The 26,831-nt window shown below is 37.9% G+C and overlaps 1 protein-coding gene across 1 annotated transcript in view; it reads left to right on the forward strand.

Moving 5' to 3' along the window:
* Positions 1-26,831, forward strand: part of LOC310879956 (uncharacterized protein) — a 307,953-nt gene that overhangs the window by 222,292 nt on the left and 58,830 nt on the right. The window contains exons 14-15 of the mRNA XM_083795024.1: positions 3,690-3,850; positions 14,155-14,319. The gene's annotated coding sequence lies outside the window, so the exon portion shown is untranslated. The remainder of the gene's footprint in view (positions 1-3,689; positions 3,851-14,154; positions 14,320-26,831) is intronic.

Raw genomic sequence — 26,831 nt, forward strand, 5'->3', positions numbered from 1 at the left:
TGGAGTCCCCCAGGGCTCAGTACTAGGGCCAGCTCTCTTTAATATCTTTATCGATTATCGATTAGCAGATGACACCAAGTTAGGTGCGTGTGTCGATCTGCTCGAGGGAAGGAAGGCTCTGCAGGAGGATCTGGATAGGCTGGACCGATGGGCTGAGGTCAACTGTATGAGGTTCAACAAGGCCAAGTGCTGGGTCCTGCACCTGGGGCACAACAACCCCAAGCAGAGCTACAGGCTGGGAGATGAGTGGTTGGAAAGCTGCCTGGCAGAGAAGGACCTGGGAGTATTGGTTGATAGTCGGCTGAATATGAGCCAGCAGTGTGCTCAGGGGTCCAAGAAGGCCAACAGCATTCTGGCTTGCATAAGAAACAGTTTGGCCAGCAGGTCTAGGGAGGTGATTGTCCCCCTGTACTTAGCTCTGGTGAGGCCACACCTCGAGTAGTGTTCAGTTTTGGGCTCCTCACTACAGGAAGGACATGGAGGTGCTCGAGAGAGTCCAGAGAAGGGCAACGAAGCTGGTGAGGGGTCTGGAGAACAAGTCTTACGAGCAGCGGCTGAGGGAGCTGGGATTGTTCAGCCTGGAGAAGAGGCTCAGGGGAGACCTCATCGCTCTCTATAGGTACCTTAAAGGAGACTGTAGCGAGGTGGGGGTTGGTTTATTCTCCCACGTGCCTGGTGACAGGACGAGGGGAAACGGGCTGAAGTTGTGCCAGGGGAGGTTTAGGTTGGATATTAGGAAGAACTTCTTTACTGAAAGGGTTGTTAGGCATTGGAATGGGCTGCCCAGGGAAGTGGTTGAGTCACCATCCCTGGAGGTCTTTAAAAGACGTTTAGATGTAGAGCTTAGTGATACGGTTTAGTGAAGGACTTGTTAGTGTTAGGTCAGAGGTTGGACTAGATGATCTTGGAGGTCTCTTCCAACCTAGATGATTCTGTGATTCTGTGAACATTCTACAGCATGGAAAAAATAGCATAAAGTTACATAATGAAAAACTGTATTTAAGCAAATCAGACTGAAGTAAGATGATGTGTGCAAGTTAAATCTTGGTACATTCTGATTCCTGAAGTCTTGATTTTTCCACCTTAGTATTACCTGAACATGAACGAAGATTTTCTTTTATTGGCAGTGGTTTTTGTTTTTAATGAAAATGGTGGTGTCATTCATATTTAGGATTTGGGGCTGAATTATGTACTAATATTTAAGGTAAAATAGCTCAATGCCTAATTTGCTGCCCAAAGCTGGGAGACCTACATGCCAAGCACTTCATATTGTGATTTTAATTTCTTTATTCAAGTCAAGGAAATTGCAAAAACTTCTGCCAGATTTAGGTAATCCAGCTGTCCAGAAATAAGGATTAGCCCATAGGAAGTATATTCAGATGCCTGTGCAGTACTTGTACTTTTAGCAGGATTGTTGCACATCTTGTTTTAGCTGCGTGAATCTGTAGAATTAGCTTCTGTTTTTTAATATATCTGCTTTGCTTCTAAGAGGGAGCTAAATATATTTCCTCCCCAGTTAGACCTTACGGACGCTGAAGCAGTTTTCCCTTCATTTCCACTGTGGACGCTGGTGGAAACTAGGGCACCCACTCCCTCTGGACCTTTTCTCCAGGGGGAGATTAAAAAAGAAAAAAGAGGGAAACAAAACCAAAAAGGCAGAAAAACTGTATGAAGTTTTACAGTTATAGCTAGAGGCAGACATTTTCTTCTTGAGTTCTTAAAATCTGAGATGAGCCCTTTCCTTCTTAGCTCAAAGGTTACATGGAAAGTGACAAAGAAACAAATGACACACTTCTGTAACCCTTCACTTTCATCACAAGAGTTCTTGTATTTTGTCATCTTCTATGGAAAAGGTTGCTGCTCAAAGAGGTTAGCTCCCTAGAATAGCAGCTTTGTGTGGAATTGATCAGTAGATAGACCTGGATTAATTCTCTGTGCATAATATAATGGTATGGGGAGGCAGGGGAGAGGAGGGGGAGGGCATCGGAGCCACAGAATCTGAAGTGTGGAAGTGTGATTGCCAGTGGGATATAAATAGTGCCTAACATCAACCTAGGTTTTTAGGTAAGTGCAATGCTTTGCACTGTATTTCCAGAATTAGGGGGAATGGATCATTGCCCTTTTCATTTAGCAAGAGCAACTCGAATCACTTAAATCTTAATCTATACATTTTCCATAGCTTCTTTCACTGTATTATCATGATGCTGATGTGTAATTTCTCCTCTTCAACAGCTTTTTCTGTAAACCATTTTTATGGGTTGAAATCTTATCATCATTTCCTACTGCCAAACTATATCAAGAAATTTGTTTCCATTGCTGTTTGTAGCAGGAAGATGTACTTGAGCTTGAAAATATTGTTTCCATTCTAACTTTTGTCAACAGTGAACAATAAAGTCTTTTGGGTGAGATTTTCAAGATGCACACTTTATTAGCCAAAATGATGTCAGTCATAAAAGTCCCTTGTCTTTTGTGGGACAAAAAGGTAAACAATGTATATTTTTGAAAATGCTGATATGATTTATTGCAATATGTTGTGGCTTCACAAGACCTTACTTCACTGGTTGCCATACAGCCTCCAGAAAGCATCATCCTGTGCACAGCACAAGACCTCTTTCCCGAGTAAACTAATGAAATACCTCTTGGCAACTTTCCAGCTAATAGCCTGCTCCAGATGGCTTTGCTTACAACTTCTAAGACGCAAAGGAACAGGCAGCAATTGCCTTATTCTGTCTTGTCAAATATGCATTTTGGTAGGTTGGGATGAGGTAAAAAATAAGTCAGAATTCATGAGCATAAGCTGAGGTCATACATGGAGCTGTTTCACCTTTAGAGGTGGACTCATCTGCTATCAAGGTCAGCGTGGGAATTCCACATAATATACCTTGTGGCATTATGCATGGTAGGCTCATTTTTTCACGTGGCCTTTCCATCAGGAAAATGACCACTCTTTAAGAGAAGTGGTGCCTTTTAGCAAAAACAAACAGAAAAATATTAGTCCCCCCCAAACAAATAAACAAACCAAAAAAGCGCCCTAGCAGGCTGAATAGGGTGTTCACTGTGATTATCCAAGTGGTCAACTGCATAAGTGCAATTAACAATTTGGATTTTCCTGCTTGTTCTTTACTTACATATTGTAAATAAAGATATATCAGCAATTCATAAAAGTTAAGCCCAAAGAAGTATTGTGAATTTGTTGTGTGGAAAACAATGGCATAATTGAGATAGTTTGTCCATTTCATGGAAAGAGCCACAATATATGTAAATATGTTTAATTTAATTTACTATCTTTAATACTCTGTTTTCCTTGTACTCAGTGCACATCATTTTACTGGTTGGTCAGAAGCCCCCAGAATAGTAGTAATTAATCATTAATGATACTGAATATTAGCTGAGAATAACTCTTACTTCTGTTGAGAGGCATATTTTTTTCCTTTTTTTTTTTTTTCTAAACTTTATGGAATATGAAGTATTGTTTTCAGTTAGTTACAACAAGGAGAGAGATACAGAGATAAACTGATGGGAAAGTTATTGTAAGAAATTCAGATCAAATGTTTAATTGGTAGACATTAGCCTTGCTCAATGTTTTGTTTGCAGCTTTAACTATCTTGATGAAGATCAGTTTTTTGCCCTCTCAACCAGTGATTTGAGATTTTTTTTCACTTCAGATGTTTTTTTCCTTTTTGTTCTAGATGACTGTCTGCAAGACTCACAACTGTATCTGGCTTGGGGGACATCCACTTTTTTTAATAGCCAGTCCAAAAAAAAATAATAATCCGGAGGTACAACAAAGAAGGATTATACTACATTTTCAGATTATATAAGCAACTACCTGACTAAGCAAAGTATAAAGGTAATATCCATTGCAACTTATATTTTAAGATCTTACATTTGAATGTTTCCACAGAAGTTGGTGGCAATGCTGTAATAGAAATTACACTGGAATCAGAATTTTATAGTGGAACCAAGCTCTAAAAATTTTTCTTTCTGTCATTCTGTACATTATTTTCATCTACAGGAATGACAGACATGACTATTTTTGTTGGAAACTCTACACTTATGTATCCTGCAATTTACACGACCCATATATTCAAAGAAGTGGTTTTAATAATTTTAGTCTTTTTAGTATCAGACGTAGTTCAACTTGATATTCACTTATCAATTTAAAATGTGAATTTACTTAATTTCATTCAGTAAATTGGCTCAGTCATTTAGGGTGGGGAAGGATAGTTTAACATTTCTAAATATTGGTAAAGCTATAGTAATTTAGGAACTTTTTATTGTTTAGATCTACTACTTTCAAACAGAAAGAAAGTTGAATGAATTCGCGGATATATGTGTTTCTGTGTATATGCATATGAATGTTTCACACGTGTGCTCTTGTATACAGAGTAAGTGGTATCTTAACTGTAGTAAATAATGAGAACAGGAGCAGGATAAAAAATAAAATGAAAAAAATAATTAAAACGATAACTATTCCATTCATTCTGAGCATATCACAAAAATTGCATTAGGAAAAACAATAAAAAGTGTGCTTTGAATCTGATAGAAAACAACAACAACAACAACAACAAAAATAAAAATGAGCTCCATTAATGAAAATAATGGATCTTATCTAAACTAATTAAATACTTAGCTTACGTTTGTTTTTTTTTCAGTTGACAATGCAGTAGTTTTACTTGCATACTGGGCTGCTAAAATACAATTAGCACGAGTGTTAATTTTAAGAACCGAAAGGAATGTGTATGTGTGTATATAAATGAGTTCTTAAGGATTCCAAGACAGCTATGGTTCAACAAATAAATTAATTAATTAAAACAATATACTTTGAATGGCATATTCAAATGAAATGGCTAAGACATTTTTGAATGTGTTAAGTCCTAAGTAAACGGATTAATCTGTTGATAATGTGATAGTACTACTTAAAGGTAGTTCAGTTTGAGAGAATTCATTTCAGTCAAAATCTGCTATGTGGTTTACAATTCTGGATTTTTTTCAGTTATATTGCTGAAAATGTACACTTGCCGAGGCGACCGGCTCCGGGGCAGACGCGTGCTGCAGCACGCGTGACAAAGTAGATAAAAACCCGTCCCAGTTGGAGGGGGCGCCTAAGACAAGGCGACCTACACATCGCATTGCCACATCATCCTTCAAAAAAGAAAGAAGGGCTATTGTTGTGGGGGGCTCCCTTCTGAAAGGGACAGAGGGACTGATATGCCGACCGGACCCAACCCGCAGAGAAGTCTGTTGCCTCCCTGGGGCTCGGGTGAGAGACTTCGCCAAGAAAGTCAAGCGCCTGGTACGGCCCACTGACTACTACCCGCTACTGGTCTTTCAGGCTGGTAGCGATGAAGTAGCAACGAGAAGTCCGAAGGCGATCAAAAGAGACTTTAGGGACTTGGGGCGACTACTTAGAGGATCAGGGGCGCAGGTTGTGTTTGCCTCTGTCCTTCCGATAGCGGGGATCGAAGCTGAAAGGCGTGATGTTCACATAAACTCGTCGCTTCGAGACTGGTGTGACCGGCAGAACTTTGGGTTCTTTGATCACGGGAAGGTCTATGCTACACAGGGCCTGATGGCACCAGATGGGATGTGCCTCTCTCGGAGAGGGGTAAGGATCTTTGCTCAGGAGTTGGCAGGGCTGATAGATAGGGCTTTAAACTAGAGTCGAAGGGGGAAGGGGATAAAACCAGGCACGCCGGTGAAGACCTAAGGGAAGGTACGCTAGAATCAGAGGGGCTGTGTGCCAGTGAGGTCCTTCGGGCAGATCCACAAGGTGCTGAGTGTAAGGAGACGCACCTGAAGTGCTTCTACACGAACGCATGCAGTATGAGGAATAAAATGGATGAGCTAGAAGTCCTGGCCCAGTCCCGCAACTACGACATCATCGGCATAAGCGAAACCTGGTGGGATGAGTCCTGTGACTGGGGTGTTGCGATAGATGGTTACAGGCTCTTCAGGAGGGACAGGCAGGGTAGGCGAGGTGGTGGGGTGGCGATGTATGTGAAGCAGGTGCTGGACTGTGTGGAACTTCAGGTCGGCGATGGCAAAGGCCATCTGGGCGATGGCCTCTGGGTAAGGATCAAGGGACGAACGAATAAAGGGGATGTCGTTGTGGGAGTCTATTACAGACCGCCTGGCCAGGACGATAGCGCCGATAAATTATTCTTTACAGAACTAAGAGAGGCCTCGAGATTAACTCCCCTTGTCCTTATGGGGGACTTCAACTTGCCAGACGTTAACTGGGAGTGCCACACGGCTGACACGAGCAAGTCCAGGAGGTTCATGAAGCACCTAGATGATAACTTCTTGGTGCAGGTGCTAACGGAGCCAACTAGGAAAGGTGCTCTCCTAGACCTGTTGCTAGAAAACAGAGAGGGTCTGGTGGGAGATGTGGTGATTGGTGGCCGCCTTGGTCATAGTGACCATGAAGTGGTTGAGTTCAAAATTTACGGTGACAGAAGGAAAAGTGCCACCAAAACCTCATCCCTAGATATGGGGAAAGCGGACTTCAGGCTGCTCAGGGAACTAGTCAGCAAGGTCCCCTGGGAAACTGCTCTTGAAGGCCTCGATGTCCACCAGTGCTGGTCATTCTTTAAGCGATGCCTCCTAGAAGCACAAGATCAGGCAATTCCTAAATATCGCAAGTCAGGCAGGCGGGGCAGGAGGCCGGCGTGGCTGACCAGGAACATTCTAATGGAGATTAGGCGGAAACAGAGAGTGTTTCGCTACTGGAAGGAGGGCCAGGTGTCATGGAAAGAATACAGGGATGCTGTTCGTGTTTGTAGGGAGAAAATTTGTGTGGCCAAAGCACACCTAGAGTTGAAGCTGGCTGTGTCTGTGAGAGAAAATAAAAAGGGCTTTTTTAGATATGTGAATGGAAAAAGGAGAACTAAAGAATACATAGGGCCGCTCCTTGATAGGGAAGGTCTCCTCACAGACAATGACATAGGCAAAGCAGAGACGCTTAACGCCTTCTTTGCCTCTGTCTTCAATGCCGATGATGGGCTTCAGGACCCAGGGTGCCCTGAGCTGGAGGACCGAGACGGTGGGGATGACAAACTCCCAACCGACCCTGAACGTGTGCGGGATTTGCTACTCCACCTGGATCCCTACAAGTCCATGGGTCCGGATGGGATTCATCCCCGGGTGCTGAAAGAGCTGGCGGACGTCATCGCGGAACCTCTCTCAATTATTTTTCAACGATCCTGGGAATTTGGAGAGGTCCCGGTAGACTGGAAGCTGGCAAATGTTGTGCCGATTTACAAGAAGGGTAAGAAAGAAGACCCTAGCAATTACAGGCCTGTCAGTCTCACGTCAGTGCCTGGTAAAATCATGGAGAAGATGGTTCTCGAACTTATTGAGGCGCACCTGGGGGACAAAGCAGTCATTGGTCCCAGCCAGCATGGGTTTGTGAAGGGTAGGTCCTGCCTAACTAACCTGATTTCCTTTTATGATAAGATCACCCGTATGATGGACCAAGGAAAACCAGCTGATGTGATTTTTTTGGACTTCAGCAAGGCTTTTGACACGGTTTCCCATAGGATCCTACTGGACAAAATGTCCAGCATACAGCTAAATAAAAACATCATACGATGGGTGAGCAATTGGCTAACGGGCAGGGCCCAAAGGGTTATGGTAAATGGGGCTGCGTCAGGCTGGCGGGCGGTCACCAGTGGGGTCCCTCAAGGCTCCATTTTAGGGCCGGTACTTTTCAATATTTTTATAAACGATCTGGATGTAGGAATAGAAGGTATTTTGAGCAAGTTTGCTGATGACACCAAACTTGGAGGAGTTGTGGACTCGAATGAGGGTGGAAAGGCCTTGCAGAGGGATCTGGATAGGTTGGAGAGCTGGGCGATCACCAACCGCATGAAGTTCAATAAGAGCAAGTGCCGGGTCCTGCACCTGGGACGGGGAAACCCTGGCTGCACATACAGACTGGGCGATGAGACGCTGGAAAGCAGCCTAGAAGAGAGGGATCTGGGGGTCGTGGTAGACAGCAAGTTGAATATGAGCCAGCAGTGTGCCCTGGCGGCCAGGAGGGCCAACCGTGTCCTGGGGTGCATCAAGCACGGCATTGCTAGTAGGTCAAGGGAGGTTATTGTCCCGCTCTACTCTGCGCTGGTGCGGTCTCACCTCGAGTACTGTGTGCAGTTCTGGGCACCACAGTATAAAAAGGACATGAAACTGTTGGAGAGTGTACAGAGGAGGGCTACGAAGATGGTAAAAGGCCTGGAGGGGAAGACGTACGAGGAACGGCTGAGGTCACTGGGCCTGTTCAGCCTGGAGGAGGCTGAGGGGAGACCTCATCACAGTCTACAACTTCCTCGTAAGGGGGTGTCGAGAGGCAGGAGACCTTTTCTCCATTAACACCAGTGACAGGACCCGCGGGAACGGGGTTAAGCTGAGGCAGGGGAAATTTAGGCTTGACATCAGGAGGGGGTTCTTCACAGAGAGGGTGGTTGCACACTGGAACAGGCTCCCCAGGGAAGTGGTCACTGCACCGAGCCTGTCTGAATTTAAGAAGAGATTGGACTGTGCACTTAGTCACATGGTCTGAACTTTTGGGTAGACCTGTGCGGTGTCAAGAGTTGGACTTGATGATCCTTAAGGGTCCCTTCCAACTCAGGATATTCTATGATTCTATGATTCTATGATAAAATATCTATTTTAGAAATAATGGATTAAGAAAATAGGCTATGAAAGTGCATTTACATTGATGAAATATGTTTTCTGTCTTAATTTTTCTTAATTTGGTCATTGTTATATATTTTCCTCTGGTCTTTTGCATCTTGGAAGACTAAATGTGACTAGAAATTTAAATTGTATAGATAAATGATTAACTTATTAGAGATCACAATTTAAAAATTAATTTATCACATGCCTCCCTAATTTTTCACTTTGTGATTACAAATGGGGCCTATATGAAAAATTGGAGACATATAAGATAAATTGGAAAACTATGTGATAAGTGTACTTATCATGCACCTTTTGGCAGGCTTACCTCCTCTCTGCTTGCTCATCCATCCCTCTAGGGACTTATTCTAATGCTCTAAACCCATGAACATAGTCAATCAATCACTGAAATTTTAAAATCAAACTCTTCTAGTTTGGTTCCCTTTTTGCCAAATGTACAATTACCTTGTCCAGTGTCAGTCCTGCCAATTTTCTGTGCAGAATTTGGCTATAGTATGGTTGCTAGCTTTCTAATGCTAGAAGCTGGTGATTCTTAACATTCCAAAGCAATGTGGAATTTGCTTTCTTACACATCTCCTACAAGATCTTACGAACATTGAATGAGACATCTGTGTGAGTGCCTGCTTCAGAACTAGTTCTGTGTGTAGTGAAGCCTTTCTTTCTTCTAGAGATCACTAAAATCTCTAAATGTTAAAATGTTAAAAATGTATTTTACATGTCCATAATATAATTTGCAAAAGTTGATCATTAAAGAGCATTCTATTGTGTTTTCAGAGGCAATTTTCTAAAACAAAATTTCAACTTTTAAAAAAACAGTAGGTAAGCAAAATACATTGCAAATGATTTGACATAATGAATAAAATGTATTTTTTCAATTTTATTATTCATCTTATTCAAAGTGGTAAAAAAAACTTTTTTTTGTACATGTCCCAAAAAATCTTCCTCAACTGCAGCATGAAGTGTTCCTAGAAATGGGAAAAGGTAAGGAGAAAATCTTTGTAAAAGTAATTGAAGCCAAGCAAGTATTTGTTATTTTTAAATATTACCGATATTCCAGGTGGAATATATATATATATACATATCATATTATTATATATATTATATTATTATATAAATTCAAGTATAATATAGTATATTGTTATAGTATTCTATAATTAATATCATATATAAAGCGTATGTAATGTATACATACATTATATATTATATATAATCATTTAAGAGAAACTAGTTATTAACTTTTTTTTTTTTTCAGTGGAGAAAGAAATGCTAAAGTTCCTGTACAACTGATAAGAGTTGAAGTTTGTCATTTCATTTACATATTCTTTTCTCTGTATGGGGAGAAGTGATTCTTTCATTTCTTTGTACTCTCTGGATAGTGGAACCAGATGAGAAAAATGCTTGTTTTGGCACTTCCCCAAAGGGAAATATAGATTTTGATGTTGGTGAAGATGACTTCAGCAAATAGTGCACATAAAAAGCTAGCATTTCATGCAAGTTCATAAGAAGAAACTACAGAATAGAATAACTTTTATGAAGAAAGTCTATGTCTTACTTGGTGAATAGGTCCCTGTGCTACCATAATAATGCCCAGTTCTACAACTACAAACACTTATTTGTTCAAAGTGAATATTAACATTGTAATTTACTATCTAATTACAATTTTATAGTAATAACCGAAAATGTGTTCTTAAAAAGCATAGCATTCATTGCCTAACACTGCTATTAGCAGTGTAGTGTGTGATTTTTGTCAATATACAGGCATCACAGAGATTTCTTAAATCTTGACTTCGATTTTAGCAATTTACACACTCAACGCTCGGGGTTTTTTTTGGTTTTTTTTTTGGAAAGGCACTATTAGTGATTCTATATTTCAGTTACATTTTTGCTGATGAATAATTATTTTTAATGGAGGCAGGATTAAACCTCATGAACAATGATTTTACAAGCAAGCCTTATTCTTATAAAAGGGCTATGCATTTTATTTCTCTAAAAATTAGTTTGACTAATTTACAATGTTCCAAAGGAATGGGTTTATTTTGTAAAAGACTGCTATTTTTATCAGGTAATCTGAGAGACCTTTAATTTAATCGGCGGATCTAAAAAACAGTTGAAAAAAAAAAGAAAAAAAGCAATATTAATATTTAGAAATAAAACATTATTAAAGTGCTTACTTGCTAGTGAAAATTACTAGAAGATGTGATTTTAAAAGAGAAAATTATTCTGAATTAACTGCAAAAATGTTTTAATAGTAATATCAGTTGCACTTCTTTTAAAAATTGTATTACCTTAATCTTAATTTATATAAACAGCAAAATTTTCAGACAAGTTAAATTCTATTAATTTCCATTTATTTGAAGTTGATATAAATTACTGTTGTATCAAATTGTATTCATAACAGCTATTAACAATTAAAAAATAATATTTATAATTATGGCATGATAGCAAGGCTATCTGAGAAATAACTGATGAATATCAGGGTGTAAAAATCCTAGAGCATCTCAAATAAAATTATGTGGTGGCTGTCAATAGATGTGTCTCTTTTAATAGCCAATTTAACAAATTATACCAAGATGTTTATTGTATTAAAGATGTACTAACCCTGAGATTTCTTTACACACATGGATTTTGTGTGTGACTACTTACACATGCCTCAATTATTAATAGATAATGTTGTGCGTTTGATAGGGCATTTTTCTCTGGTAAGCAGAAGAAATCACAGTTTTGCAATTTACAACTTAATTCATCTTATGAATCTCAAGATGACATCATGACTCAGCAGTCGATTATAATTTCATATGCAATACCAAATTATTGTGAGTTCCACTAATTGTCTGATGTTTGTTAACAAATTAATTTAATTGTCTGATGTTGATGTTGAGAAGTAGTTCAGCAATTGCTGCCTGGCACAGACCAAAGTGATTGAGTTTTTTTCCATTGTTTGTGGATAAAACAGTATCAAAAATCAATCTATTTTGTGCTGTTTACAGAACAATATTCTCCATTTCTTCATTTTATCAATAAGTTACAAATTTAAATTTCCTCAAAACACCCGAGTGTATGTTTTTTGTGTGATTTTACCCTTAGGAATCTTCTCCACTGGTCTTGCTTCTGAGGGAAAAGTGAAGGAGCAGTCTGAGCATTGTTTCCGATCTTGTTGTCATTTATGCCATCACAAGATGAAAGGATCTAGAGTGGGAGAAAGCAAGCAGTGGATGGGGAATGGCTGATATTTTATTGATTTTGTTGCTTTGCTAAATTGATTGTTTTCTTGCTAAGGAAATGAATAATCACATGTCATTCTTTATTGGTATAATCTGATCGTACCTGTTTTACTGCATAATTTTGCTAGTCATAGAAGGCCTTATTTAATGGAGGGCTTGATATCCTGTGCATACGTTGGGATACAGCTGGATTGTATTTTGATGATTTTCTGGTAGCTTCTGTGCCAAAATTGCTGCATGCTTCTGAGGGCTGGTGATGCTGTCATGTTGAGGTGCACACTGATAATGGGTAAAATTGAGAATTTTAAAATCTGTTATTTTCTTGTGGGAGAGAGGAATCTATGAATTGAAGTTTGAGGTTAACGCTGAATTTGTGCCAGCTTCAAGTGAGTTCTTGTCCTTGTGATCTGGGTTGGAATCTGGGCATCCTTGGCATGCTCTCTGTTCTCTGCTATATGAACATCCCACAGTAATGTAAGGGCCACTTTGAATTACCAATATAAAGTAATTAAAATTTTCCTTAGCTTCCCAGAAGCTTGCATTTTGGATAACTTTAGATTTCATGATCTAAAAGAAAGTGTTTTGAAAAGTGATTATTTTATTTATAATTATTGCTATTGGTGATTATTACTTGCATACCACTAATGTTTTCTACTAGCATACAGCACTGGGTGGGGGAAGTGATCTATGTCTTCTTAGCAGTTTTCCTCAGGAATTTGAGGAAGTCAAATGTACCTCCGTATCTTAATGTCTTCATTTTTGCGTGTTGTGCATTTTACTGGTTTGCTATGTGAGAAAAATTCGAGACAAAATTAATTTAAAAAATTTATCGGCTTTGGGATGTGTTATATAAATGTATTAGAATTGTATATTTAGTACATAAAACATTGAATAGGGTGAGAAAGACTATAGGCAAACTGCTATGCATGGAAAAGCAAGGCTAAGCAGTGATATTGTGTTGTTATCTTTGTAATTCCGACATGCCTTGTGAAAACATTACTGATCTTTATTCTTAGCCTACAAAGCCCAAACTAGTCAATTTGGATGTGTCTTTGATTTCAGTCAAATGTGAATTACTTGTATGCTAACATGTTCACCTTGTCCACTGTCACCTAATACCGCCTGGTGATATCTGCGATTTTATTGAAATATTGTTAAGTAGAATGAGACTGAACTAAAATGAATGCAAACATTAAAAGCAAAAATTCACATGCACAAAAGCTTATGTGAATTTACAGATAACATTGCCTAGACAAGCAGATTTTAAGCTATCAGAAGATGTGGGGTTAAACCTCACGAAATTATGCATGGAACAGACTGGGTTTGATGAAGTGTTCTGAGAGTGAGCAAAGCTGGTGTCTGTGTAGCCTGATAGATGTAAGCTGGTAGCATTGTCACTGGAGAGGGCTACAGGTGGCACTGGGGTAAGCAAGCAGCTTGGAGGCTATTCAGAAGGGTTTTCAAGGAGATTTTTCAATATTAGGAGAATACAAGTCACTAAAAAGAACAAAACCAAGTGAAGCTCCTGTGCTACGTGTGGGAGTGGGGCTTTGTGTCTTGGGCAATGTGCTATTCAAAAATTACTAAAGAATCATGGGGAAGGCCTCCTGGGAAAGTTAATGTATGAGAGTCTACTGATAATCCTGCTATTTTAGGGGATAAAAAATTTAGTTGCAGGGAAAAGTTGTAGTGTTTCTCATTCCTCACAGGGACTTTATGTCTATGAAAATAATGCTAAGACAGCTGCAGTCATTAGAGAGACATCATCATTTTGCTCGTAAGGTCATCTCTTCTGTTGAAAGTACTTTGTCACAGGCTAGAGATGGCTCCTTTCACTGCCAAAAAGCCACTTTAAAAGATTGACAAGAGAGATTAAAGAGGATACAGAAACTTGGAAGAAGTTCCTTTAACCTTTTAATATGGTGCCATTTTGGCAACAGTGACTCTGTTGTGGGATTAGTTAGGGACCATGTATCTCTGGATTTGTTTTCCTTTTTTTTTTTTTTTCTTCTTTTTTGTCTCTTTCCATTTGGGGTATCAATTAACAGCAATTTCACTAGGGCAGTAAAGCAAGAGAGTAAACAGTAAATAAGCAGCGAGCAAAATTAAAAACAGTAATGAGCTTTATAAATATGGGGGTGTTATAGAGCTTGAAATGCATTTATTATGGAGCTTTTCATGTTCTGGGAAAACATAATGACTTTGTGAATGTATTGTCTCATTTTACATCATACAGATTCCATTTATTGGCCCTGGAGGCTGACAAGGAACCGACACCTCTGCCCAAATGTTTTCCGAACCTTGGCAGCAACAGGCATGTTCATTATGCAGCAGAGTTGCAGTTCCAAGTGTGCTTAAAGCATGAGAGAGTGGCAGACATCTTCCTTTCAAGGAAAAACAGGTTAAGTAGCAAAACAACTGGTCCAGCGGAATCATTAACATATCCTGTCTTCATGAAAACTAGTGCTTCTGTGACTATGCATCATTAGTGCAAACTGAAATTTTTGGTTAATTTGTTTTGACAACTTAATAATGGGCATTGGAGACCTTATTAGAATTGTGAAATCTCAGGATGCTTAGTTTCTATGTGTCAGTTAAAACAATAAATAAATTAATGCTCATAGTACCTTTTAACATGGATATCAGCTACAAATAGCATTTGCACTTTGGGATGGAAAAGCATATATAGAGATTTTTGGTCCCTGAGTTTAATGGAGAAAGGCAAAACAGTAAAGATATGTTCTCCATTAAACAAGGTTTGTGATCACTTGGAAACATCTAAAAAATAGTTAAATGAAAACTTAAGCAAGATTAAACAGTTGTGCATTCCCTGGGGTTTGGCAAGGGGGTGGTTAGTGTTTTACCTAACAGTAAGTTCAAGGCTGATTACTTTAGCAAAATGTCATGTTTTCCTGAAAACAGCATTTTACGTAAGTGAAAATCCTGGTCTGTAGTGTCACTTCCATGGTTTCTGTGTGGCCATTTCTACAATAAGGATAGAATTTCATTAAAGTAAGGCCTGAAGCATACACAGATGGATTTTATTTTTAAATAGGACTGTCTGTATAGATTATAAGAGGAAAGTTTTGTGAATATGGTATTTCAGGAGCACTAGGAAGCAATTAGGATCATCCATTTACTGAATTTTGGTGGTCAGAAAGGCATTAGCTAGGATCAGGCTTTCTCATTCATAATACCCCTTTACTTGCGGATGAACAAGGTGATACGGTTTCTTGCTAATTCTCAGATATCATTATATAATATAATTGTGTTCTTGGGAGGCTGTGGAAGGCCATTTCCAATTACTATTGTATATAGGAAACATTGGTTTTAAAATAGTGAGGTTAAGTGTGACACAGCAAACGAAATGCAATAGGGTCATTTGTGTGTGCTCTACTGAGACCATGGTTATTTCTGTGTGCATGGGTATATGCAGCAGGAGGGAACAATTTTGTGTATTGAAAGCTTGAACTGCTCATGACAGTAAGAAAGGCATTTGGCTTTTTAAGATAGAATTCTTGATGCCAAGATCACTGGGTTCGCGCTACTAGCCAGATGACTTTGGAATTATGCCAAGAAATTAAAAGCAGTTGATAAACCCCAGAAAAGTAGTAAATCAAAAGCTAGAAAGCTTTTGAAAATGTTAAGAAGCTGAGGTATACACAAGGATGATCATATAATTCTGAAAAAGAGCTTGATTACTTCACAAAGAGAGTTACGTGCCAGCATGCTAACGGTCAAACCCTAAGAGCTTTGCACTTTGCTTCTAATGAGTGCCCCAGAAGTCTGAATGTTTATATGAACATTATCTCTCCCTAAGATGTTGAGTTTAAAACCCTAACTCTGTTGGTTTTATGTATGTGTATGTGTATCCTTTAACCTAGACTCTCTATTGGTGGGATTATTCACATGAATGAGTTTTTGCAGACTTGGTCCCAACTTTTATACAGTGGATTATATTGACGCATTTGCTACATCATTGGTCAAAATGAGTTCAGCTGTGTTTATATATACACTGCTGCATAAACTAGAACTCACTTTCACGTTATATTATATTGCCTAGTAAAGAACAGGGAATTTAATGGTGCACTGTTCTTCTGTACCAAACAAGCAATAGACAAATCTCAGATTCTCTTTTCCACTGCTTTGAACTTCATTGGCGAGCACTGTCTGTCTGATACTGAGTTGTTCTTCAGTTATTGCTTAAGAGACAGGACTCCCACATGGCACTAAGTTGCATGTTCTGGCAGCACAATCATTCTTGCTGAAATTTTTCAGGGAAAAGAGCATGAGAAACTTTCTATAGGCTTTATGTGCATCTTGAATATATGTTCTTAAACTCTTTCCCTTACAGTTTTACTAATACCCTTCAGTCACATTTCTTCTGTTTGCACAGCTTGTAATAATACAACACATTCATAGCTTTGTTGCCTAGCCTTTCCTGTGCCCTTTCTTTACCCTATATTACTGTGAACTCTTACTTGGCAGAGTTTGAATAATTTCAGGAAAATTGGTAATCCCACTGATACCAAAAGGACTATTAGTACGCAGTTAGTATGCACATACCCAAGTACCTAGCTGAGCTGTAGCTTATACATTCTGAAATATGGACATTCTTGCAAAATCCGTTGATTTCAACCCACATCAGTTGAACTGTTCCAATTTTCAGTAATGAGATTTGTGACCAGGCTCCATAAGAAAGCAGGTTTTTAAGTTACCTGATACAACAGCTGATCTCAGAAAGTGCCTGAAAAAATGGTTGCACATTGGCAAATTAATGTTAATAAATAGCAATTCAGACCTGTAAACCATAGGAAATGCCACAGCAGTCATCACAGCTAACATGCGAATAGCTTTTCAAGACTGTGCACTTCTAATTTATCAGTTGTTCCTTGACATTGAAATCAGTTAAACAGATACATGCTTTATTATTACATACAGAGAACTGCATTAAAAGAACATCTTAAAGTTGCTAAGTTAGTAACTTCAAACTTCAAAGTTAAGAAATGACGCAATTAAGTTAGTAACATTAATTCATCTCCCTTGTGTATTGTGTATACTTAGAGTGATACAATGCTAACTACATTCTCAGAGCACTATTTCTTTCTGGGGGAGCAAACCTGATTTGGCATGTAAAATCAATTATTGTTCATTGAGAAGTTTTTGTTTGTTTGTTTGTTTTGTTTTTTGTTTTGTTTTGCCTTTGTTGTTTAAGGTGTGATCTCAGGCCGTATTTCCTGTATACTATTCATATCCTGCTTTGAAAACAGTAATCGTTCTTACTGAACTTCTCCAGTAGTGTTCATTGTGCATCACAAGTATGTATTATAGTATTTCCTTGAAATGATGAACTACTTGTAATTTTAATATAGCAAGCTGTGGCCTAAATGCAACTAAATGCAAAGTTTCAACTGTTTTTCCTTGCCCAGTATGATATACTGTGATCAGACTATCTGCTTATATTTGCGGTAAAAAGCACATGTATAGCCTGAAGTTTCTGGAACACATGAACAACTGAATTTGTCTCTAACTCCAAATTTCCATGCTCATTCCGTCTGTTTCCACCTTAGCTGCTTCCAAGCATGGTCTCACTGTGCTGTACTTCATGTAATTCCTTCTCTCAGTCTCTGTAGCAATCCATCTGTAATGTCCTATTTTCTTCACAGCAGCTAGCCTGGTCTTGCCATTTTTTCCACATCTTTCAAGGCATAAGAGGAGGTTACCAAGAACATACTGAGGTGCATAGTGGCAAAACAGAGATAATGCTCAAATTGAAATGGGAGGATCTGCCTGGATATGAGGGGAAAAAAATCACTGCGACAATAGTTTAGTTTTGGGACAGAGGTCCAAAGTGGTTGTACTGTCTCCAGCTTTTGGAGGTTTTCAAGACCCAGTCAGGTGAAGTCTTGAGAAACTGGATCTGAGTTCTGGGTTGACCCTGCTTTGAGCAAGATATTGGACTAGAGACCCACCAAGGTCCCTTCCAACTTGAGTGATGCCATGATTCTGTGAGAACATTGCTGGAGGTCTGTGCTCTAGCTCTGTAGGTTGCTACTAAGTATGGGAGAATCAGTTCAGTAGCTTTTCTTTTTTTTTCCCTCTTTTTTCTTCTCCAGGTTTGGACTTGCCCAATTTTAAGGCAGAATTTTTAGAAAGGTGGAATGGCTCCTCAAACTTTTTCCTTCAGGTACTTTCTCTCTTTGACGGTTCAAGCTTCCCTCCCTGCCACTATTTTTTATACCTTTGCCCTCAAGTTTGGTAGCTCAAAAGTATTTAAAGGAATGAGTTGCCAAAATTTAGTAGCCCTGGCAAAACATCCTGTATTCCCTTTGCCATGTTTTTGGAATGAGCTGTTGGCTGAAACTTTCAGAAAATAGTAATTATCTGGAAGCAAAAACAAAGGAGGGAAAATTGTATCCTAATCTGTTACGGTTGCTTAGAGTAAGGGCAAATGAAAACAGTGTGTTATAATTATAAGTATGAACAACTCCTTCTCTGATAAAGCTGATTCAGGGATTCAGCTGTGATCTAAATCAATAAGAGATTCCTAGGAACATGAAAGAGAAAATCTTTTTTAATCATAGAAGCTAAAGATGTGTTGTGCTAAACTCTCCCTGGAAAAATGTGCATATGTGTGTGTGTATGACTATTTCTCTACGCTCCTGGGTATGCAGGTACCTACCTGGAGAGGCGTGAGGGGAAGCTTCCTCCCCTGGAAATGTAACATTATAAATGAAGCAAACTTAGTGTTTGAAATAAATATTTAGATATAGATATAAATATTTGAAACCAGATGTAATGTTAATTGTGAAGGCTTTATGCAACAGTGTCAAGGATTTTGACTTACTGTCCTATCTACTAATTTGAAAGATCTTTTTATAATAATTAAGAAGAAATCTGGGATAACATGTTCCTTAATATTATGTTTGTAAGAGATTAATTAAACTAGTCATATTGTTTCAGAATTAGCTAGCAATTATCAAAATACTAAATGAAGTGGAAAACCACTGAAAATGGTATTTTAAAAATTACGTATTTTGAGTATTTTTTTCCCTAAATGGTGTTTCTTGGTGTATTTCTATTATCAGCAATATAAAATTAATTGAGTTAGGCCACACATTATTGACTACTATTCATTTTTTTGCAACTATTTATAGCATATACCTTTTTCATGTCTCAGCTGTGTTTACATTTTCTCTTGGACTCAGAATCAGTAGCAGTAACACTTTTGGTAGTATTATCGTAACACTCTCATTCAGTAAAACTTCATCTATTTGTACATAGATCAAAACTACTAGGTGACAAAGGAGAAAATCTTATGATTTTCTGTAATTAGGATTTGGGTGTTAAATCTGATTTAAAATCTTGTTCCATGATGGAGGAATCTGAACCTGTTGCTATAGATGTGTTGGTTTTATAAGGAGGGGATTGCTTTTTGGCAGAAACTGAGAAACTGTGTAGATGAGTTGGAGAGCAGGGGAGTTGCTGAAAATGTCTTCACTGAATAAACATGTAAAATTCCAAGTGCCACAAACAGAGATGATTCTGGGCTATTCTGTGAGGGAGAATAAAAAAAAAAAAAAAAAAAGGTTTTAAAGCTCACCATGAGTGGTGTGGATAAAGTAACATTATAATAATAATAATAAAAAAAAAAAAGAGTCAAAATCAGGAGAGGTTACACAGCCAAAAGCCATTTTAATTGTGTAGCTTCATCTTTGTGCCTTTTAAAAATAAAATGTGTTTCTCTGTTGTCCTCTCTCTAGATCTCAGAGCCATTTATTCATAGTAGCTGTATTTAGGCAGCTACCTCATCATTATTCATCTAAGTCATCAAAATTTTAAAAAGGACTAAAAACCCTGATGTGTTATAAATAAAATATGGGAAGGAGGACAGTGATAGAATAAGAGTTTTATATATTTGAGGGAATACCCACCAGATAGCCCTCATATGATATTTGCAATATTTTCTTCTTGTTTACATACTGTGAGTAGAGAATAAAATGGAATATGATCAATAGTTAGAACTGAAATTATGTAGATGTTGTGTGGCAGAATATATATACTCATTCTTCATTCAAAATTCACGCATTTTGTATTTCCTCCACTGTAATTGCCTCTGTTCCATGGCTTTCCATAGCTGTAAATTAACTCTGTCATAATTACTCACCTTTTTTTTTGTTTTCTTCACCCCTCAAATGCTAGAATCCTTACTGTAAATTGTAATTCTGTTACTTCCAGCATTGATATTGTGATGTGTCCACTAAGCACGATATCTGATGACACACATACCACTTTTTGGAATGGTTTGCTTGTGCACTCCCCCACTTTTATTGGTATGGCTGATTTCTCTTGGCTCTGAGCCTCGTTTGGTTTAATTTTTGTTTATTCTGTACAGGATTCCAGACTGTGCTTTGAGATGGACACTATAAATTAATAAATAAATTCAATATATGCTTGCTTTTAGTGGGTTGCTTGGCACATCTGTTTTTCAGAGGTTTCTAAATCTTCATGATCTGCATAAGGTATCTCTAGTTACATAGGATTAGGGAGAGTATCATATTTTTGACATGTACAGGGTTTCCCATTAAAAAGTCATCATTTACTAACAGTTACAGTGCTCTGGCATATTGGATACTGCAGTACGTCTCAATAGTTGGAATTTAGAATAATGGTTGTATTTAAAGCACTATGGTAAGTTGTCTTTTTTAATGCTGAAAACTATTGTTTTGTACTTGGAATGTTTTTAAGGGTCCTCTACATTTCTTTTATAATTTCTGTATAAAAATATATGTTACATCCTATTGAAAACACTGTATTCCTTCAGTATTGCAAGAGTTTTTACAGGCATAACTGCACAGAACAGTGTTCAACATATGGATTGCTGCCAGTTGTACTGCTTTGGCATAACCAAACAGTAGATTCCTAATGGAAAAAGCAGGGGCATTTCCCATATTAAAAAATAAATAAATAAATAAATAAATAAATAAATAAATAAATTTTCTATGATTATTTATGTCAGGGTAGCAAAGAGCCATTTAAAAAAATACTCAGCAAATGTTATGGCACCTGATTAATTCATGCATAGCTCTGAAATTAGAAGACTGCCTCTGCGCCAGCCAACAGTTAGAAAATAATGTCAGAGCTTGGTTCTAAAGGATAGCAGGGAGATTTGGATGTGTGGTACATGTAAAAGTATTATGTGCGATATTGAAGTCGAAGAAGACATTTGTGAGGAAAGGGGGAAAAGAACAACAACAGCAACAAATACCCAATACCTTTGTTGAGGTGTTCACAGATTTCTTTACCCATCATGAAGTCTACCTCATAAATTGCACTTCTCACTGAGCACAACGTTTTTCCAGTTATCTAAACTGAATGAATAAGGTTTATTTGTGAATTGGCGGTCATAATTTTGTTGCAGTAGTTGAAGAGAAGGTGGAAAGAAATGGAGGCAGCAGGGGTATCATTCCATGATATCTTCACAAATACATTCGTAAGCAGTGTTTTCTACAAACTGTAACTTCTGAGATCCAAGTCTTCTAGTGCTCTAGACCTCTGCTGGGATAAAAGATTAATTTGCCTGTATATGGCCCATGTAGACGCCAACAAATACCCACCACACCTTTCAAGTTCCCAATTCTGTGTCCTATAAACAGATGAGAGCCCTGGGTATCTCCTGTTCGTTTTTGATGTCCTTGAAAAACCTTATTGCCTTTAGCATGGAAAGCCTAAAACAAGAAAAAAATATTAACAGGGCTTGTCCAAGGACTATTGGAGAGAGGGCTGTGAACTCTGAGCTAGATTCACTTTATGTACACATTGTCCTGGTGCCAGGTCCAAAACTGTACAAAGCACTGCAGCATTGAACGACACTGCTAAGAACTTTGAAAAGGTCCCTCATCTCTCATATGATCTCCTGGCTATCTCGTGGTTAAAGGGAATGCTGTAGTGTGAGCAGTGCCACTTTTTTGCTGATATTTCTTTATGATATAATAATTATTATTATTTTTTACAAATGAAGGTCTGGGTGTGTTATCAATACATTGTCCTTACAGAGAGCTGCTAGTGTTTCTGAGAAAAGACCTTACAGAGAACACATAAATAAAAAGATGTGTAGGATAAGTTCCTAAAACATGGACTTAATAAAAAATACAAGTAGTTTAAAAAGTGTGATAAAATACAGTAAAGCAACGTAGCTTTAATTAGAAAAACAAAACACCCAAAATAAATAATAATAATTAATAATAATAAGAACACACACACACACACACAAAAAAAGCTGTTTACAGAGAGAATACATGGAAATATTTATTTATAAAGCTATTTGAAATTTAAACTCTCCACTTCTGGAGGTAACCTAATAAATGGCCACTGGGGCACTCAGAAATAAGAAACACAATGATACAAGGGAAGAAAAAGGACAATAATGGGAGCAGAATTAAAATAGTGCAGGCAAGCAGCTCTTTGAGTGGCAATATCTCCCATTTCGTTCCTAAGCACATCCACACTTAGTTTCCAAGAAAGCAGGAAGGACATGCGGGCAAATTGCCAACCAGATGGTGCAATTGAATACGAAGAATGTATTCAGAAGGGCAGTAAAACACAGAATAAAAAAATCCTATCATTTTCTTTCCTGGTACAATACAGGCCAAAAGTTACACGGAAAGAATAAATGCTAACTATGTACTCCTGCCTTCTGCTCATCTATGTGACTTAGTTTCAGAAAGACTTCTACCTTTCAGTTCTCATGTGATACCTCCTAAACTAAAGTAATTTCTTGGAGTTTCCATTATATGTTTCTTTACAGGTTTTATAATCCTGCTGTATTGTTGCTCAAATATGTTTCTGCAGATATACTAATCCTGCTCTCAGTTAAATTATTTAAGACCACTTTGAGGGCTACTTTGAAGACTTCTGGAGTTGCTCCTCCTCTTATATAGCATGAAGTAAATAAAACAGTACTTGCTATCTGAACGTTCACATAATCAATAGATAGGGGCTGTCAGCAAAATTAGGGTCAGCTCAAGGAATTATATTGTTTTTCATACCCTGTGTTGTTTCCAATTTATTATTCAAACTACATGGTGTTTGCATTTTGTCTTAGGTTTAACTCTTTTACTTATTACAATGTGTGTTTATTTCTGCCATACTTTGTCTCTTTTTAAACAAAGGTTCAATGTTTAGAGGGTGTGTATGTATAGAAATACACATCCTCACCACTCTGACTTGCTTTTACATTTCATAAAATACGTTTAGAGACATGTAAATTTTTAGCAGCAATAGTTTGTAACTTTTAAAATTTTTGCCTATGAGTGGCATAGTTTTGGTTGTGTGATTGCATGTAACAATTACCTTATCTCAATAAATAATCAAAGCTTGACAAATCTAGTTGTAATTAAAGAGATGGAGCCATATTATGGCAAAATTTAGGGATTATCCATCTGTCTTGAAGATTGTCAGCCTTTTTGTTTTTTATTTTTTGTCTATATCGTAATATTATATAAAGATATATATATAGATATGAATATCGGTATATTGTTTACATTTATTCCTCTGAAGAGATTCCAAATGGGATATAGTGACAGCATAGTACAGTGTTACCTTCATGAGTCTTTCAAAGACCTGCCACTTTTTTTCTCTGCCCAGTCTTAGCTGGTCTTTGTGTTGCAGTTGACAAGCAAGTTCTTGTGGACTACAAATAAATCCAAAAAGAGGAAAAAAAAAAAGGCACAAAGAAGAAAGGTTGTAATTCATTGAAAAAAATTTTTTGTTATGAATTAGTAAAGCAATTTATTTTTTATCATTTGTAGTTTGAGTTATGAAAATCCATGTTGCCTTTTTGTTGTTGTTTTGTTTTGGTGAATTCCAAATCACTTTAGTTTGCAGGTATTTTTCATTGGCACCTAAAACCTGGTCTTGATTGTGAAGATCAAAATGTTTGTTCTTTCCTTCTTGGAAATCCCTTCAAGGTATAGAGATTTTACTGATGATTTTGACATTGATTGTCATAGAACAAGCTCTGTTGTATTCAGATTATGTTCTCAGTAACACATGTGTAACCTTATTTCTCTCCCAGGGTGTTTGAAGAAGCAGATTTAAGATCTTACCTCTGATAGCAGGTTAAGCAAATATAGACAATGCTGTAGTTCATCCTGCGGAGCTGTACTAGTGATGGAGACATATAGAAAAAAAAAAAAAAAAAAGGTAACTGTCAGGGCGTTTGTGAAATTTTCATTGCTTCTGGTGTTTTTGCCTGCAGCTTGAAGAATCTGGTACCCAGTAAAGTGAAATGGAAATGTAGAATGGCAGTTTCCAGTCAGTTTCAGAATTCCATGAATCTTTTAAGTTAAGTTAAATCAGCCATTGCGCGAGATTTTAAGTGATCAGAGAAGGACTTATTTTAATTAAATCAGTTTATGTCTCCAGGTACTGATAGAAGTTTTATTGACTAAGAAGATTTAGTTGGGTAGCCTGGCATCATAAGCTCACAGTCTATCTAAGCACTATATTTAATAATTTAGAATTAAGCCACTATTGTATATGCTTTCCTCTCTCTTTTTTTTCTTAGCTCCTACTCCTCTCTTTATTCTACCTCTGCTCTTCTTCCTTACGTGTATCTTTTCCCTTTCCTTCCTTGTTTGGCTTCCAGAAGAAAAAACAAAACAAACAAAACAAAACAGAAAAAAAAAACAACAAAAACAAATCAAAACAAAAAAAAACATAACATTTTTATCACTACTGCAGTATCTTGCTGTGAACATGTGCCAAAAAGTTTTCTCTTTGCCTATGGCTGAAAGGGCCAAGTGCTTCTAGCCACAGTTTCACAAGGTAAGAACAGTGTTGACTCTTGCCGAGATTTTCCAGGAGAGACAAATACTTATGAGTTACTGTTTCTTGGCTACAAAAAAATGCAGAATGAATGAGCTGGCAACTCATGTATGGACAAACAGAAAAATTTGATGTTGTGCTTCATGTGGCACTGCTATAATGTCTAGAAAGCCAAGCTGGACAGGTTGAATATCACAAATATCAAGCAGTATCTTGTAATAGGACCTGAAGTGTCCCAAACATCATGGCTTTCTCTTATGTGTTGACTTCATGAGTGTTGGTTGTTGTTATGGAGATCTGACACCATACTTGTTAAACGCCTGAAGCTGAGCAATTCCCAGTGACATTGACTTCGATTGAATTTGTTAGCTAGTGCCCAGCAGTAGTCAGAAAAACCACCAAGCCGAGTTAGAAATTATGAGGAAAGAAATAGAAAAAATATGACTCTGTGTCTGAGTAGAGCCCTGGTAAACTCTGCATCTTCAGTGCTGTGAGTGATTCTAATGCTCCCGTATCAGAGCATAGGAAGAGTGTTAAAGGTGATGACTTATGGAACAGCTTCCACATGATGAAAGAAATATTATGATCTTCAACCTGCAGAAGAGTCAACTGAAGGAGAGTATGACAGAGATCTACAGGACTGGGAAGGCAATGAAAAAGTGGAAAATGACAGTGCACTCCTCACAGGTAAGAACTGGGAATCAAGTGAAACTAGTAGGAGGACAGTTCAGAAGAAATGAAACAATGTTTTTCCACACTGAGATATTAAGTAAGTCGAGGAATGCCGTTTCAGAGGCTGTTAAGGATGCTGAAAGTTGACATAGATTCAAAAGCAAACCAGAGAAGTTCATAGAAGTAGAGTCTATCCAAAGCTATTAAAAATATGCCATCTCTGGATCAGAAAATCCTTGAGCCATAAATGAGTGGAAGCTGGGGAATATAAATAAGGAAAGTAGCATTTATATACTTACTTCCCAAGGAATCTGCCCCAGCACAACCCGTCTTATTTTTTTGAGTTCATTGTAGGTACCACAATACTTAAAATTAAACATGCTCAAGTTCTGTGCTGGTTCAGTGCCTTTGCTCATAGCATATCTGTTTAGCCTTTGATTTCACTTTGATTTCAGGTTCAGGGTCGTAGGAAATAAATCACTCTTTAGGAAAGGCAACGAAAGAAAGCATAACTTTTCCTTTTTTTTCGGTGGGCAGTACTCTGCCTTCAGAGTCAATACAAGTTCACCAGCGTGATGTTAATGGACAGCATTGCTGGAGCTGTCAGCATTCAGTTGGATAAGACCTGACACTGGGATTTTGACCATTTGTGGCCATTAAAGTTATCATGTACCTTTTATAGAATAGTGGAGATACTAGGCCCTAGTGTCCTGGTCTAATTCCAGTTTATGTGTCTCCTGCAGTTTGACTCGGATTGTTTCCTTTTCAACTTATTTTTCCCAGTGTTATGTAAAACGGGGTGTGCTGCTAAATAATGACTACAGTTTATCAAAGAACAGCACTATAAAAGGCTCCATGTGGTAAAAATTTCAGCACAGTTTATTTCTTGTGTAACACAACAAATACTGTAAGCTGTCCAACAATTCTTGAGCATACCATGCAAAGTATATATGAACAGTTCTGTATTTTGTGAAACATTGGTCATAGTTTACATTAAAGAAGAGTCATTGTATCTCAGGGAAATTTGATGAAGCCAGCAGAGCTGCATGCATGTAAGTCTAGGGAGAATCTGGTGTATTATTGAGTGGCTAGATGTGACTGATGAGCTGGTGTTCTGAATTTTGCACTGAGATATTAGTCTCCCCTGGTCTTTGGAATGTACTATGAACTTTGCTGTAATGTAGAAACATGAAGAAAACATCATATGAATGTTGATTGTATACTTCTGCTTAGTTTTTTATTTTTATTTTTTCCTCCCTTTGCATCAAAAAGCATTGTATGCATCATCAATGTAAGGCAAGTGAGAGAATCATCTGTCTTTGGGGGAATGATTGTCCACATTCTCAGTGAAAGGTCAATGACTAGTGGCTATTAATTAATCCAGCTGGGCACACAGCATCCAAGGTTTAACAA

Source organism: Anser anser, assembly GCF_964211835.1.
Source record: "Anser anser genome assembly, chromosome: 11".
Taxonomy (NCBI): Eukaryota; Metazoa; Chordata; class Aves; order Anseriformes; family Anatidae; genus Anser; species Anser anser.